The sequence below is a fragment of the Muntiacus reevesi genome, chromosome 2 (assembly GCF_963930625.1).
Source record: "Muntiacus reevesi chromosome 2, mMunRee1.1, whole genome shotgun sequence".
NCBI classification, from domain to species: domain Eukaryota; kingdom Metazoa; phylum Chordata; class Mammalia; order Artiodactyla; family Cervidae; genus Muntiacus; species Muntiacus reevesi.
The window spans coordinates 152,515,291-152,528,900 of record NC_089250.1 but is presented as its reverse complement, the minus strand read 5'-3'; the positions used below and the strand labels follow the sequence as shown (position 1 = coordinate 152,528,900).

General features: G+C 36.6%; 1 protein-coding gene across 8 annotated transcripts in view; it reads right to left on the bottom strand.

The window, feature by feature from the left end:
- The window catches only part of ADD3 (adducin 3), a 127,672-nt gene that overhangs the window by 49,360 nt on the left and 64,702 nt on the right, over nucleotides 1–13,610 (bottom strand). Inside the window, exon 1 of one of the 8 annotated variants that reach the window (XM_065923295.1) lies at nucleotides 13,080–13,097. The exons of the other annotated variants lie outside the window; for them this stretch is intronic. The gene's annotated coding sequence lies outside the window, so the exon portion shown is untranslated. Of the gene's footprint in view, nucleotides 1–13,079; nucleotides 13,098–13,610 lie in introns of those variants that run through there. 8 annotated transcript variants of the gene reach the window in all.

Genomic DNA, 13,610 nt, shown 5'->3' with positions numbered 1-13,610 from the left:
AAAAAACTCTCATTATAAATAGGTCAAATCGACCAGTTCTAACAGGCATGCAAGGGACAGAGTTACAAACTTGAAGACATGAACCATGAGTTCAGAAGTGTAATTTTTTGAAGCCTAAACTTAAATCATTTTTTAGACTTTGCTCAAATTGTTCCCAACATGAATCATTTGAAAAAGCAAATATAAAACTAATTTTTAAATATATATATATATATATATATATATATATATATATATATATATATATTCCTGTAAAATGATGAGTAAAACAACCAGAGAGAGAGGAACTCTCTCAAGTATCTTACAGAATTCAAAAACACATGGCCTCGGTGCCTATACCCTCCTTTCTACAAAATATGATGAACATTTTGTATATATCCCTCCAGTCATCATTTGTCTTCAACATGGAGTGTATTTGGAAATGGTTAGGAAAAAAATCAAAAGGTGGATTTTTTTTTTTTTCCTAAGAGAAAGTTGACAGAGACTAGTGGATTGATTACTCAAATGTGCCTCTAAGACATTTAGTTTCTGTTATTAAGTCCCCTGGTATCAGTGAAAATTTTTAAATTGAGATCCAGGAAACTATCCAAAACCTGACAGCTAATGATAAATGAGAGGTTTTAAAAAGTGGAACCACTGGAGATTATGATTTTTAAAGAAAGAGGCACTGCTCTCAGTTTCTGGAGATACCTTAAATCTTTGGCTTTTTACTATTTAGTCCTGGAAAAAAGCTTTTAATAAAAAATTTACTTGTGCAGTACTGAGCTTGAAAAATTTAAAGTCGCCACTTTTGACATTTTCTTGAGAGGAATGTTTGAGGAAAATTCACTCTTACCTATTACTGCATATCTCCTCTGAAACCTCAGGAAAATTTTTCCAAAGTGAGTATCAGAATACAAGTAATATATAAAACTTAACTCCCTCAAATTCCAACCTTACATATACCTATTTTTTAAAAAAATTCTGAACTCAAGAAATTCTAGCTTCTCATTCTGAAGAAATGCAAATAATCCTACAAAAGTTCATTACAGTATTAAAAATGAGTTGAATTTGCAAAATAAAACATTCACCCAAAAGGCTGATCTAGTAAACTGAGTTGTTTTTGTAGATAGTGCTTCTAATGTCGATTCCTAATGTCATCATTATGACCAGTGAAGACAGGAAGAAGACTGATACAGAAAATATGAGGTAAAGTTTCTTATTTTAAAAATTCAAAGGAAAATATACAGAAAATGTTAAAGAACCCATGGTATGAGTTAGTTCCAAGAATTCATTTTGATCTACTATTTCAGGTATCTCAACTAACGATTTCTGGATTTTGTGATTATAAATTATAAAGTACAGCTGTAAAAAGTCAATCCAAAAGCTGTAGGTAACTCAATACATAGCTCCTGCAAAGAAATCTGATTTGAAGAAGTTCCTCCTACCAGATTTTGGATGGTAAGTAGGATTTCAAGATCATCACAACCTCATCTTTTTTCTTTCTATGGAAAGTCTAAGACTGTGTCATGAAAATGTAATTTATTAAGCACAGGTAATAGTGGGGCTTCCCAGGTGGCTCAGTGGTAAGGAACCTGCCTGCCAATGCAGGAGGTGCATTCGGTTCGATGGGGTTCAATCCCTGGGGCAAGAAGATTCCCCTGGAGGAGGAAACCCACAGCAGTACTCTTGCCCGGGAAACCCCATGCACAGAGGAGGCTGGTGGGCTGCAGTCCATCAGGTCGCAAAGACTCAGACATGACTGGAGCGACTGAGCACACACAGGTAACAGTACTTTAAAATCATTTCCAAAAATACTGGTCATAACCTGTCATTCAGAACTCTGATAATGATTTTAAGTGGAAGTCCATGGAAAGAGATGTTTATCAACCACAAAAATGTTTTTTTTATTTTTTAAATCTATTATTGTGGAACTATTATTTTCAAATGAATTATCCCTTAAATCTAAATTTTTTTTTACTACATACTGTACTGGGTTGAATAGTATCCCCTAAAATTCATATCATTACCTAAGATTGTGACCTTATTTGAGAATAAGGTCTTAATTTGTAATCAAATTAAAATGAGGTCATAAAGATTAGTGTCTTTCTAAGAAAAACCTGAGATGTGGACACAAAGACACACAAGGGAAAAAGCCATGTGATGGAGGCACAGACTGAACTGATGGAGCCACAAGCCTGGGAACACCAAAGACTGCTAGCAACTACCACAGGCTAGAAGAGAGACACAAAATGGATGTTCCCTCAGAGCCACCACAAGAAACCAACCCTGCTGACACCCTAAATTTTGGACTTCTGGGCTCAAGAACTGTATGAGAATAATTTCTGTTGTTTTCAGTCACCCACTGTGTGGTACTTTGTTATGGTAGCCCTAGGAAACTAACATACATACTGTTCCAATGGAATTTCCATCCTAATAACACCTATTTTAGGAGGCATGTTACCATCACAACAGTTGGGGAGGGTAGCACACCTTTGCAAAATCAAAGTCAGCTCTTTAAGAAAGGCAGAAATCAAAATAGCAAGCCAAATGGCATTTGATATAAGTAAGGGCAATGCAACATAAATGTCTTCCACAATGGCATGATTTTCACAAACTATCACAATGTTAGACCAAGAAACACTGTTCCCAAGAAAATCTGCAGCAAAAAGATATGAATGTTCCTGTTATATCAGATTCTGAACAGAAATTTCTTTGTAAAACTCCATGAAGATTCACAATGAACATCAACCACAAATGAAAGATGCAGTGGGCTCTGCTGGTTCCACCACAGCTGAAACAGTAAGGCAGTTATCAAATGATAAAACACTGCAGTCTGATGGAATGTTTTCTCATCAAGTAAGAGTGAATTTAAAAAGGCACGCACTCAGTTTTATCAGGTTCCCTGTCACGTGTACATACAAGCTGCATTTCGGCCCTTCTCCCCACATTAGGGATCACTAAACCCTAACCTGCAGATTCAGCCTCATGCCAGGCTCTGGGGGCCCCCAGGATTCCAGGAAGCCTTAAGAAACTAGTTTAGCAGCTCAGCATCAGGTTAGACCTGCTGCTGCTGCTCCCACTCTGATGTTTGACTTTCACTTCAGCAATACTTTTATCTGATTATTAATAATCAAACTCTGTTCTCTCTTAGCCATTCACTCACTCAAAAGTGAACGTGTCAGTTGCTCGGTTGTGTCCAACTCTTTGCCACCCCATAGACCTGCATTGCAGGCAGATTCTTCACTGTCTGAACCACTAACCCTAACCCTTCGTGCCTTTCTATCAGGTAACTCCGCAACACTTTCAAAAGCATTTAAAGTATTTCTAAAGGCCCTCTTTCCCAGATTTTAGTTTTAGACACTTCTATCAGTTTCTATTGTTGCCTGAGGTAACCTAATAGCACAAATCTTGACTTTTGGCAGAGGACTGCAGATGCCATGCAGACTTCCCCGGCTTTAATTCCCATCCAGACTTCTACCAATGGCCACCCTTTCCAGATCACCCTGTTCCTATGCTCTGCCTACAGGCCAGGGTTTGAAACCTACTGTCCAACCTCCCTTACACTAACAATCGTACACCTGGGCTTTTTCCTACTGCCTGTTGTGAGGAATCTGTCCTATCCTCAAGGGTCTTGCCTGGATTCCAAATCTTTGTCAGGCATTCAGCCGTTCCAACTCTGTTACTAACACCATCCTTCTTAGTAATTTAGCTTTTGCATTTTTCCATTAAACAAATTACACCAGAATTTTTAAAAACACAATTTTTGAATGTTTTTATGAGGAGAGGGGTAATGGCCAGGAGTCAACATTTCCTGAGCATATTACCTAACATTGTTTTAAAAGGTAGCATGTTTTAACTCTCATTTAATCCTCATAATAACCTTAGGCAGGTAGGTGCTATTAACATACTCAATTTACAAACAAAGAAACAGCACATTGAAGTTACATGTCCAAGGTGACACAGCAATGTGCGTGTAGCTATGATATAAACTCAAGCATGTGGGCTCCAGAACCTACACTATGTTGTATCTCGACCTTCTACTATACCTGTCCCCATCACTAAACTTCAGGGTTTTCAGATTTTGAGTCATTTCAAACTTATACCTGGTTAAGCTCCTTTGATAAATGTTTCCAACTCCTCCTCTATCTACTCAGCTCCAAATCCAAGTCCCCACCTCTAGTGTGAACTCTTTGATTAAGATATATGTTTTCATAGATTGTATTTTCTTACAATCAAGTTTACCTGAATGTAAAAACATGAAGTACAGAGTGTGACTCTCAGGAATTTGAATATCAAGTCAATCATAAATAAGTAAAATCCCTTGGTCAATTAACTAAATTTTATCTTCTGCAAAGTACAATCTAAAACTGTAACTGTGAGCTTTAGAAAGAGGTGCGGGGAGTCCTTTGGATCCTAATGTCTAGATTATATATGCTTCATTATTTCATCTAGAACTGTGTTAGTCATTTACTGCCATATAGGCTTGTAGATTCATTTAAAGAGGTCTAGATTCTGACCTGGTATACAATAAGATTTAGCCTTGAGAAGTAAGCCTAGTCAGTATGAGTAAGAATCTTGAAAATGTGTGTGCACACATTTTGATATTTTATCACAATTCATAGAAGAGAAAAGAGACTGAGATTCTTTTCAGACATGAACAGTGAGAAGACTGAAGATGATGGGAAGATCAGCTGTTTCCACAGCTGGAAACAGAAGTCTTAACAAAAAGTTAAAAAAAAATGTGAAAGAAGATTTAAAAAGTCTAATGTCAAATTCAGGGGAAAAGAGAAAATATTAGAATAACATCTTTAATTTACAGAGGCAAGCTTATTAAAAACAAGAGGCTGGAAAAATACCTTTGTAATGATAACAGAGAAACAACCAGCATTTATAAATCTAAATGGCAACTCCTCCAAGAAATAAATACTGTCTTTCCTAATATTATCTAATTACAAGCAAAAGAGGAAGAGCATCTCTAGAAGTTAAAGGTGTTAAGAGTATTATTACAAAGTACCACCCCCTCATGTCTCCATAGGAAGAAACAGGTCCTAAGAGACACTGACTCACACAAGTACCGCAATTTATCTTACTCAAGACTTTTCACCTTATTGAGAGTAGCATATGATATAAGGAATGCCAATCACATGATCTCTCAATGTAAGAGATTATTTAAATATGAACAACATTTAAAAAATTCCTTTAACTAAAGGTTTTGGCAATAAACTAATTTTAAAAGCTACTGTACATTAAATGTTAACTTTCATGAGAAAGAAAAATCACCTAGTGCCTCAAGCACCAGTTTCTTGAGTTTAAGGGGTTTGTAAGTATGTATTCAGGGTTAAAAACACACAAAACAGACTTTCTTGGTGTGTGCTTTCATAAGAATTTAGAGTCATTTATACCATTTTTAGATAATGAGAACACTTCTCTTTTAAACTTTCAAGGTAATTCACTAGGGAGGATATATTTTATGACTCAGCTTTTAATGCCCACTCATACATGCCTGAAGGGTCCACTTAAATTGCCTGCTGTATTTTACATTCAAGCTTGGAGTAGGATTCTTGTTTGTCTGATGCTCACAAAGACTAGACTCCCAGTTTAGTTCTATAGAGCCTATTTAGCTGGATTTAAAGCCTACATCAAGATTTTATTGTCAGATAAAAAGCAATCTTCATGGAGCTTAGTAACTTAAGTAACTCTCCAGAGTTTGGTAAATACTTTGTGTCCACTTTTTATCTCTACTGTCAAGGAAGGGTATTCTATAAAGTTGTAAACTATTATTTTAAACTTCTAAAAGGTAATACGGATACTACAATCCTTTGGGTTCACTGTTAGATCTGAGTAACACAAAGTTACCTACCATAATTTTCCAAACACACTTAGTCATTCTTAGTCATTCCCTCAAGTTGCTTTTTTTTTTTTTTTTTTTTTTTAAAGCATCCTGGAGTCCCATCTATAAAAAAGAAATTACTCAGAATCAGGCTGGGGGTTTCTAAAATTCAGGCTCTGAAAATAGAATGGAAAAGACTTTAGGATCCTTCACAGATTTAGAGGAAAATGATGACTCTCCCAAACAAAAGCCATTTCCCTAACTGACGCTCTGGTCACCTTATTTCTCACATACTTGGAACGTTTTCCCGGCTCATCTCCATCCAGTCAAATCTTAATCTACACCTTGCGTTCTATTAGAAAACCAGTTCCCTCCATGATGGCTTCCCCAGTCTCCTCCATCAGAATTAGCCTCCCCACTGCCCCTCCCCTTAGTATTCCCAAAGTACTTGATCATAGTCAGTATTGCTTTTGAATTGTTTATGTCTGTCTGCTCCAGTAACTGGGCCAACATCTTTTTCCTTTATTCACCGTCCACTTACATTTACTAACATTACGCAGTAAGGGTTTATTAAACTGAGTGAGGTGAGTAGGGCTACTGACTTATAATATCCCATTCTCCAGTAAACTAGGACAGAGAATCTAGAGCAACTCTTGAAAACTGGGCTAATCACAGTTTGATCCGAATGGCCAGGCACCCAAGACGGCTGAGGTAATGAAACGTGTGAAACGTCTACAGCAGACTGAAAAGTAATCACAAAAAAATGTGAAGGTATAAAAAGAGCAATTTAAAAATTGCTCTTTAACCACTGTGTTCTGAGGCCAGATACAAATAATGCTACAAAATATCATCTTAATAAAACTAAAAAAGCGACTTATCCACTAATCCAGCTATTAGATAAAGAGTATAAAGAGATATAAAGCACAGATCTAGGTCCTGCCCTTGAAGACTTTTTTAGTTTAACTATTGAGAATTAAAATTCTCTATTGACTACATGGAGAGATAACTGACAGTACAAGTCAGTTTATGACAAATGCCAAATGAAAGATAGATAAAAATAAGATATCTAAGAGCTGAGATGAAGCATGTATGTAATATTTTTATGACGGCATTTTGTTTTATGTCAGCACGAAACAAAGGCAATTGGAGGGGAAACAGGAGACCGCCGTGCCGTCTGTTACACATTTGCTGTAGTACCACTTTGTATGTTGTGTAAAACAAGAAGCACAGAACAAAGCAAAAAGGTGATGTGTGTATATGAGAAAAATTAATTGTACGGTATCATTCCAGTACATTCTGTTGTACATTTTAGTCTTGTTTCCTTTCTCTTCAATATTGCTAAGAAGATGCGAACTGTGCTGTTTCCAGCTAGTTACCCATATTAGAGAAGAAATTAAAAAAAGAGAGTACTAGAAGGAAACAGGAAAGAACATGTGAATTGCAGTTGTCAAAAAAAAAAAAAAAGTAGCCTAGCTGGCCTTATTTGTGAAGCATAATTGCTTTTAGCATATGGAAGTATTTTTTTTCACATTTTCTTTGTATAAAATTTGTATTAAACTCAAACATCTTTTTTGACAATGGTATTTCTTTGTGACTGAGCCAGTGGACTCACATCGTATCTCTTTTGGGTTCCCCATCCCCTAATTTTTTCTGATTCTTCACCTTTTTTTAATTAAACTGTTTTGGAAAAATGCAAAAATAAATAAGATATCTAAGAGTTGTTGAGGACTGCTGATAAACAGAATTATGGATTAAGATAGTAAAGGAAGGTTTCATTGAAGAGGTAAGGTCTGAATTTCATGATGTATAAAGTGAGGTGGTTTGAAACAGATGACCTCCAGGCCAACCTTCTAAATCTGAAATTTTATTGTAGTCTTATCACATAATTATAGTAGTGACTTGATATTAACTAACCACCCCCTGAATGGAGTTTTCTTCTTAATCATTCATTATAAAAGTAACAGCTTTTGAAGGCTTGATATTTTGTAAGAGAACTTGAGTTGGAGGCTTTTTTCTTTATACCAGTTTCTTGGTATGGCTTCCAAAATTCAAAACAGGCTTTTAAATGGACATTTTTCATACCCCCCAAAACATAGCTGAAATAATTTATTCTTCTCTGTTGATAGGAAGTGAGTAGAGTAAACCTGCAAAAGTTCATCTCCATTATTAAAGCACTTTTTTCTTCTTTGTTCTTTTTAACTTTCATGGCTTTTGTACCCAGCAGTTACTGATGGTCAAAGTTCTGAAGCCTGGCCAAAGTTTTTTTTTAAGGGCAACACTCAAAACAAAGCAAATATTGGCTTAGTTATGACACTTGTTGTTCTAATACATTAATAGCCTATTGTCCACTGTGGTTGTCTCAACAAGATAATACATTGAAAAACAGCGTTTCCTGATAGGAAGTGAATTCCCACTGTGTGTCACAGGACTCTGGCCAAAAGCTGGACTCCAAAGGAGAAAAAAGCAGGCCCTTCTGGGACTGCATACATAACAGACCAAGAGTAATGATTAGACCATTTCTCTCTTGTTTAAAAAGCTTTCTGCTTCAGTTCAAATGACAATCTACTTGACTGATTTTGCTATCCTGGGACTGTTTTTCTACAATGGTTTCAAAGGTACTAGACAAAGTTTGTTCAACATCCTGTAGGCAGAAGTATCCTGTATATTTCTAACTCTGGATAATTTCCTTAGTTGTAAATGCCACAATGGATGAACTAGCTTGACAAGGATATTGTGATATGCCATCAAGACATGATGTGACCATTTTCTAGGTTAGTTTCATACAAGCAATTGTTTAAGCCACTATAAAATACAAGGTACAATAAGTGCAACAATAGGCAAAAATGAGGGCTCAATTAATCCACGTATCACAAATGTGTTTCTTTCATTTAGAATTTGATTAGTGGGACACTGATGTCACCAGCAGACCCACACACAGAAAAGTAACTGACACTACCCTAAGAAGGCATTAATACCCCTTATTAAATACCGGAAAGATACTTTGTTTTCATTTATTTTCTCAAACTTGAAGAACTGTCTCTGCCCAGTTCTATTTACCAGTGGATATTGGAAAACTGCAACAATGGAAGAAATAACAGTTGTCATTTTAGTAGATGCTGGTGAGCCTGTCTCTATCACCTGGCATTCCCACTATTTAATGCAGTCCTTGGCTCCTAGAAGGTCCTCAATACATTTTGCTAAACTGAACTATGTCAAACAATTGATAGGAAAACTAACATGGAATACTAGCATTATTTGGATAACAATCTCTCAGGTTTCAGGGAAGCACACTTATTCAAGGTATGTCATGCTTTCTGCTAAGAAGCTAGGGTCACCAGTACACACACACACACACAGAGACTCCTCTACTTCCATGTACACACACACACACACACACTCCTCTACTTCCATGCCAAGAAAATGTCATCTTATCTCCCTGTTGTAATGATATAAATCAAATGAAGACATTCTTATTCCATTTTGCTTTCAGGATAGCTGTCATTTGACAGAATTATAAGAATTGTGAAATAAGCAATGCTAAACATCCTACATGTGATACAGCAAAAACTCCTGCTTCTGTTACTTTGTAACTTCGCTATGTAACTTGATAACTCTGCTGGCAGGATGGGAGTGCACAGTTCACCTCTAAGACTGCTTCCTCAGCACCAAATCAGAAAACTTCAGCTATGTCAAGCAACATCAATTTTAGCATTCAATGAAACAAGGAGATGGATTAGAGGGCTAGAATGTGAAAACAATTTAAACAAGTGGACTGAAGCCAAGTTTCAAAGCCCTTAGGATTAACTCTGAATGGCTGGATTCATTGAAAATTACAAAGATCCATTTTAAAAACAAACATCACCTCACTCAGAATCTTCTCCTCAAGTATTCAAAAGCTTGATAAAAAGATTTGCTTTTACTTTTGGAAAAGGTTTTATACTTCTGAAAGTGATTTTTTTTTTTAAAGGAAAAGGAGAGTTTATGTAAAATACCGTATATTATTCAACTTCTCTTTTTATTATTTTTTTTTAACATTCTTAAACTTTCAAATAGCTTAGACCATATGGCAGGTCAAACAAATTACAGACCACACAATATACACAAAAGATGTTTTTAATTTAAATAACAAACTTCATACAATTTGGGTTCTAGAGCTTAAGCCAATATTAAAAAACACTATGTAACTATTACAATTGGAAGGGACATTAAAGCTCATCTATTTCAATGTCATTTTATAGATGGTAAAACTGAAGATCAAGGGGGTTAAGTGACCTACTTACACTCTAGTTACCAGACTTTGAACCCAATGTTATTTCATTAATCTGCTGAAAAATGACTCCCAGGGCAGTCTTAGACACTCATGATAGTCGGGACAGTGGGGCCTACTTTGGCGTTCTATCCAGAGGAACAAAAGGTGATGAGGGGTTTTTCCATTTCCACACAGCACTCTCACCCCTTTCCAATAGCACCTAGGTTCTTATGTTCTGTCCCAAAATGGAGGTAGGAGAGAAGACTGATAGACTAAGTATATCTGATAAGGGAGAATGGAAATAATCCAGCTATCTATCAAAAGATGAATGCTTAAATAAATGATAGTATATCCATCCATACATTGAAGTACCATACAACCATTAAAAAGAATGAGGTAGATACACAATGGTTTATGTGGAATATAATTTTATTTGGATTTTTAAAAAAGATATCCACTCATATTCATAGAAATTTTCTGGAAAAAATAGAGAAGAAAATACCCACCAGGATACAGGGCTCAAACAGGGTGAGAAAGAGACATTTTGTCTTATGTCCTTTATATTGTCTCATCTTTTTTCATGTGCATTTTTTAAGGTACAAAATTAATACATTTTAGAAGTCCATTAAATCATAGAAATTATATTGAGCCCTGGGAAAACTCTGAGGAAAACAAAGATAGGGTCTATCAAGGCTAATTTGATACTCTATCTAATCTACATGACACACAATTTATTTCTCTGGAAAAGACTTTCTAACCCTTTTCATGTCATGGTATGTTAGTTTTCACTAATACAATAGGCATAAATAAAATTTGTAAAGCACACTGGAGGTAAAGAGGAAGGGATTTGATGGCAGCTATATAATAGGGCTAAGGTAAAAAAAAACCATTTTCTCTACGCTACATAACAATTACAAGAAAAAAATAAGATACAGTATGAGATATCACCTACTGACTTTCAGTAACAGTTCTAAATGAAATCTATCTAGAAAAGCTTTTAACTTCAATATTTATTGAATTTTAACTTCAATATTGTTGGCACGTTTTGCCCTGGAGCAACTATAAAAGTCCAGGAGTAACTATATTCTCCTAGAGTTCAAAGGGATGGCAGAGGTCATTTAACTCAGTGGATTGAAACACATTTTTTTTTTAATGACTCAGAACAGAAAATACAGCAGTGTATTTTTTGTGCTAAGAGAAATTTATTTTGGGGATTAAGTGGTATGTATGTGGTACATGTACTGGGTCATGATGCAAATATATATGTATTTTGAAGACTGAAAGCCACTTACCCAAGGTTACAGAACTAATAACTGTTCACTGAGTATGCTGCTGCTGCTTACTCACTGCAGTCCAACTCGATGCGACCCCGTGGACTGCAGCCCGCCAGGCTCCTCTGTCCATGGGATTCCCCAAGCAAGAATACTGGAGTGGGTTGCCATGCCCTCCTCCAGGGGATCTTTCCAACCCAGGGATAGAACCCAGGTTTCCCGCATGGCAGGCAGATTCTTTACCATCTGAGCCACCAAGGAAGCCCACATTGAGTATAGGCAACATTTAATAAAATGTCTACAAAACACCTGTGGCAAGAGATTCACCAAGTTACAGCTTGAAAATTTACTTTCTTGTTGAGAAGATGATTTATATATCTAATTCTACTGCTCAGATACTAAATAGCAAATTCCCCCAAATTTCTGAACATGCAGTTTATTTAAAGCAAAGCTTTAGTTCTAATGTCATTTGTAAGAATGTTTCTGGATTAACATCTGAACATTTTTTTTCCTCAAATCTAATACATTCCCTTTAGCATCTCTGGAATAGGCATGATTCTTTTACCAAGAGATCAAGAGTATTCTAAGCTGGAAATGGTCTTAGAAAGCTAACCCAAATTCCTAATTTCACAGATAAAGAAACTGGTGTCCAAAGTAAAAGTCTCTTGGTTTCCAGGTTAGTGTTTCTTTCTATGATACCATGCTTTTACTTTATTCTTATATCCTTGTGATGTTACAAAATAGCTAAACACATTACTACTACCAAAGAGTAGTAATTCAACCAAGAGGAAGCTGAAGTAGGAAATCCAAGTCCAAAAAGGATGACACAATGTCACCCCTGCAAACTTTACAGAAAATCTGTTTTCAACACACAGCTTTAGATTTCAACTAAGGCAAATGATTCCACTTGCTTGTATCAAGTGGGTGTGTCTGCCCCACAAGGGGGCACATTGAACCTACAGGAGGAAGACAGCAGTAGAGACATCACACAGCACAGCCGCCCTCCATCGTGCCCTCGCAGGCCAGTGCAGAATTAAATACTCACAGGCATTTAAAACCCACTCCAAACAGAACTCCAATATGTGAGAAAAAGAAAAGTTAGCCCCCATTTGCAAAGAATTATTGCTGAATGCGGCCCTCACTGAATAACAATACATCTCCTATAGTTCAACTTACCGTTCACGTCACAAACTCTAGAAAGAACACAGAGGCACAGACAAGGCATGGAGCAGAACTTTGGGCTTCAGCCTTCCCCAACGCTTCTGACAAACACCCAATAGCAGGAGGACAAAGCATCATTATGAGAGAAATAAAGGCTCTTTAGATGCTGCCTTTTTTTATTTCAATGAACCCACTCTTACACACAAAGTTCATGCCATAATGTCTTGAAATACAGTATTGCCAGATTATGCTATTAATGAGTCCAATATATTCAGTGTAAAATATGACTTTAAGCATTTTACTCTTAAACAATTAGCACATGAGAGACTATCAGTATTTTCCTTAAACAGTCAATATTATCCCCCCAAACAATTAAGAACAATTCAGTAAACTGTTCAAGAGTGCCAAAAAGCAGACAAGTGAACTAACAGGAAAAAACTTAGTTGATTGGTAAAGACACAGGCTCCTCCCCAAGAAGAATATTGCACATTGGTAGCAACTGGCACAAAATTAACCATCTATCTTATCTCTGCTTCCCCCTAAAGCTGTGAGCTCTCAGGATTACAATGGACAATTTTGTACTTACTTATTAAAAAGAATGGAAGCTGCTGTAATTTTCTTAAGCCGGCTTTTGTGTGGCAACTCTGATGCAACGCTGCCCTAAAAATGAACTTTGTTTTAAACAGTGAGATATCCACACCGTGCGGTTAGAGCAAGGGTGGAGCTCACTCTAGGGGAAACAACACACCCAGACCGACTTCAGTGAGGGCAAACTGCACGTTAGTGTTGCCACAACACTCTGCAGTGCCTCAGAGTCAAAATTAATTCGTTAACTGTCTTCAAAGAAATGGGGGGAAATTTCAGGTTTGTAGATCAGCTTTCCTGCCACAGAATGAAATACAGACATTGCTTTTTCGTGAAGAAAGTAAAGACGAAATGCAAGGTAGATCATGCAGCTCAGCCAACAGAATGATAGGTGGAAGTGGATTACTATAAAGGAAGTCCAACCATGCCAACTTCTAAGTTTAGCAACAGCAGCTTCTGCATATCTCAAGGTGTCAGCAATACTGCTGTAGAACTTGACTTTGGCCTATTTGGCTAAGACAGGGGACCTGAA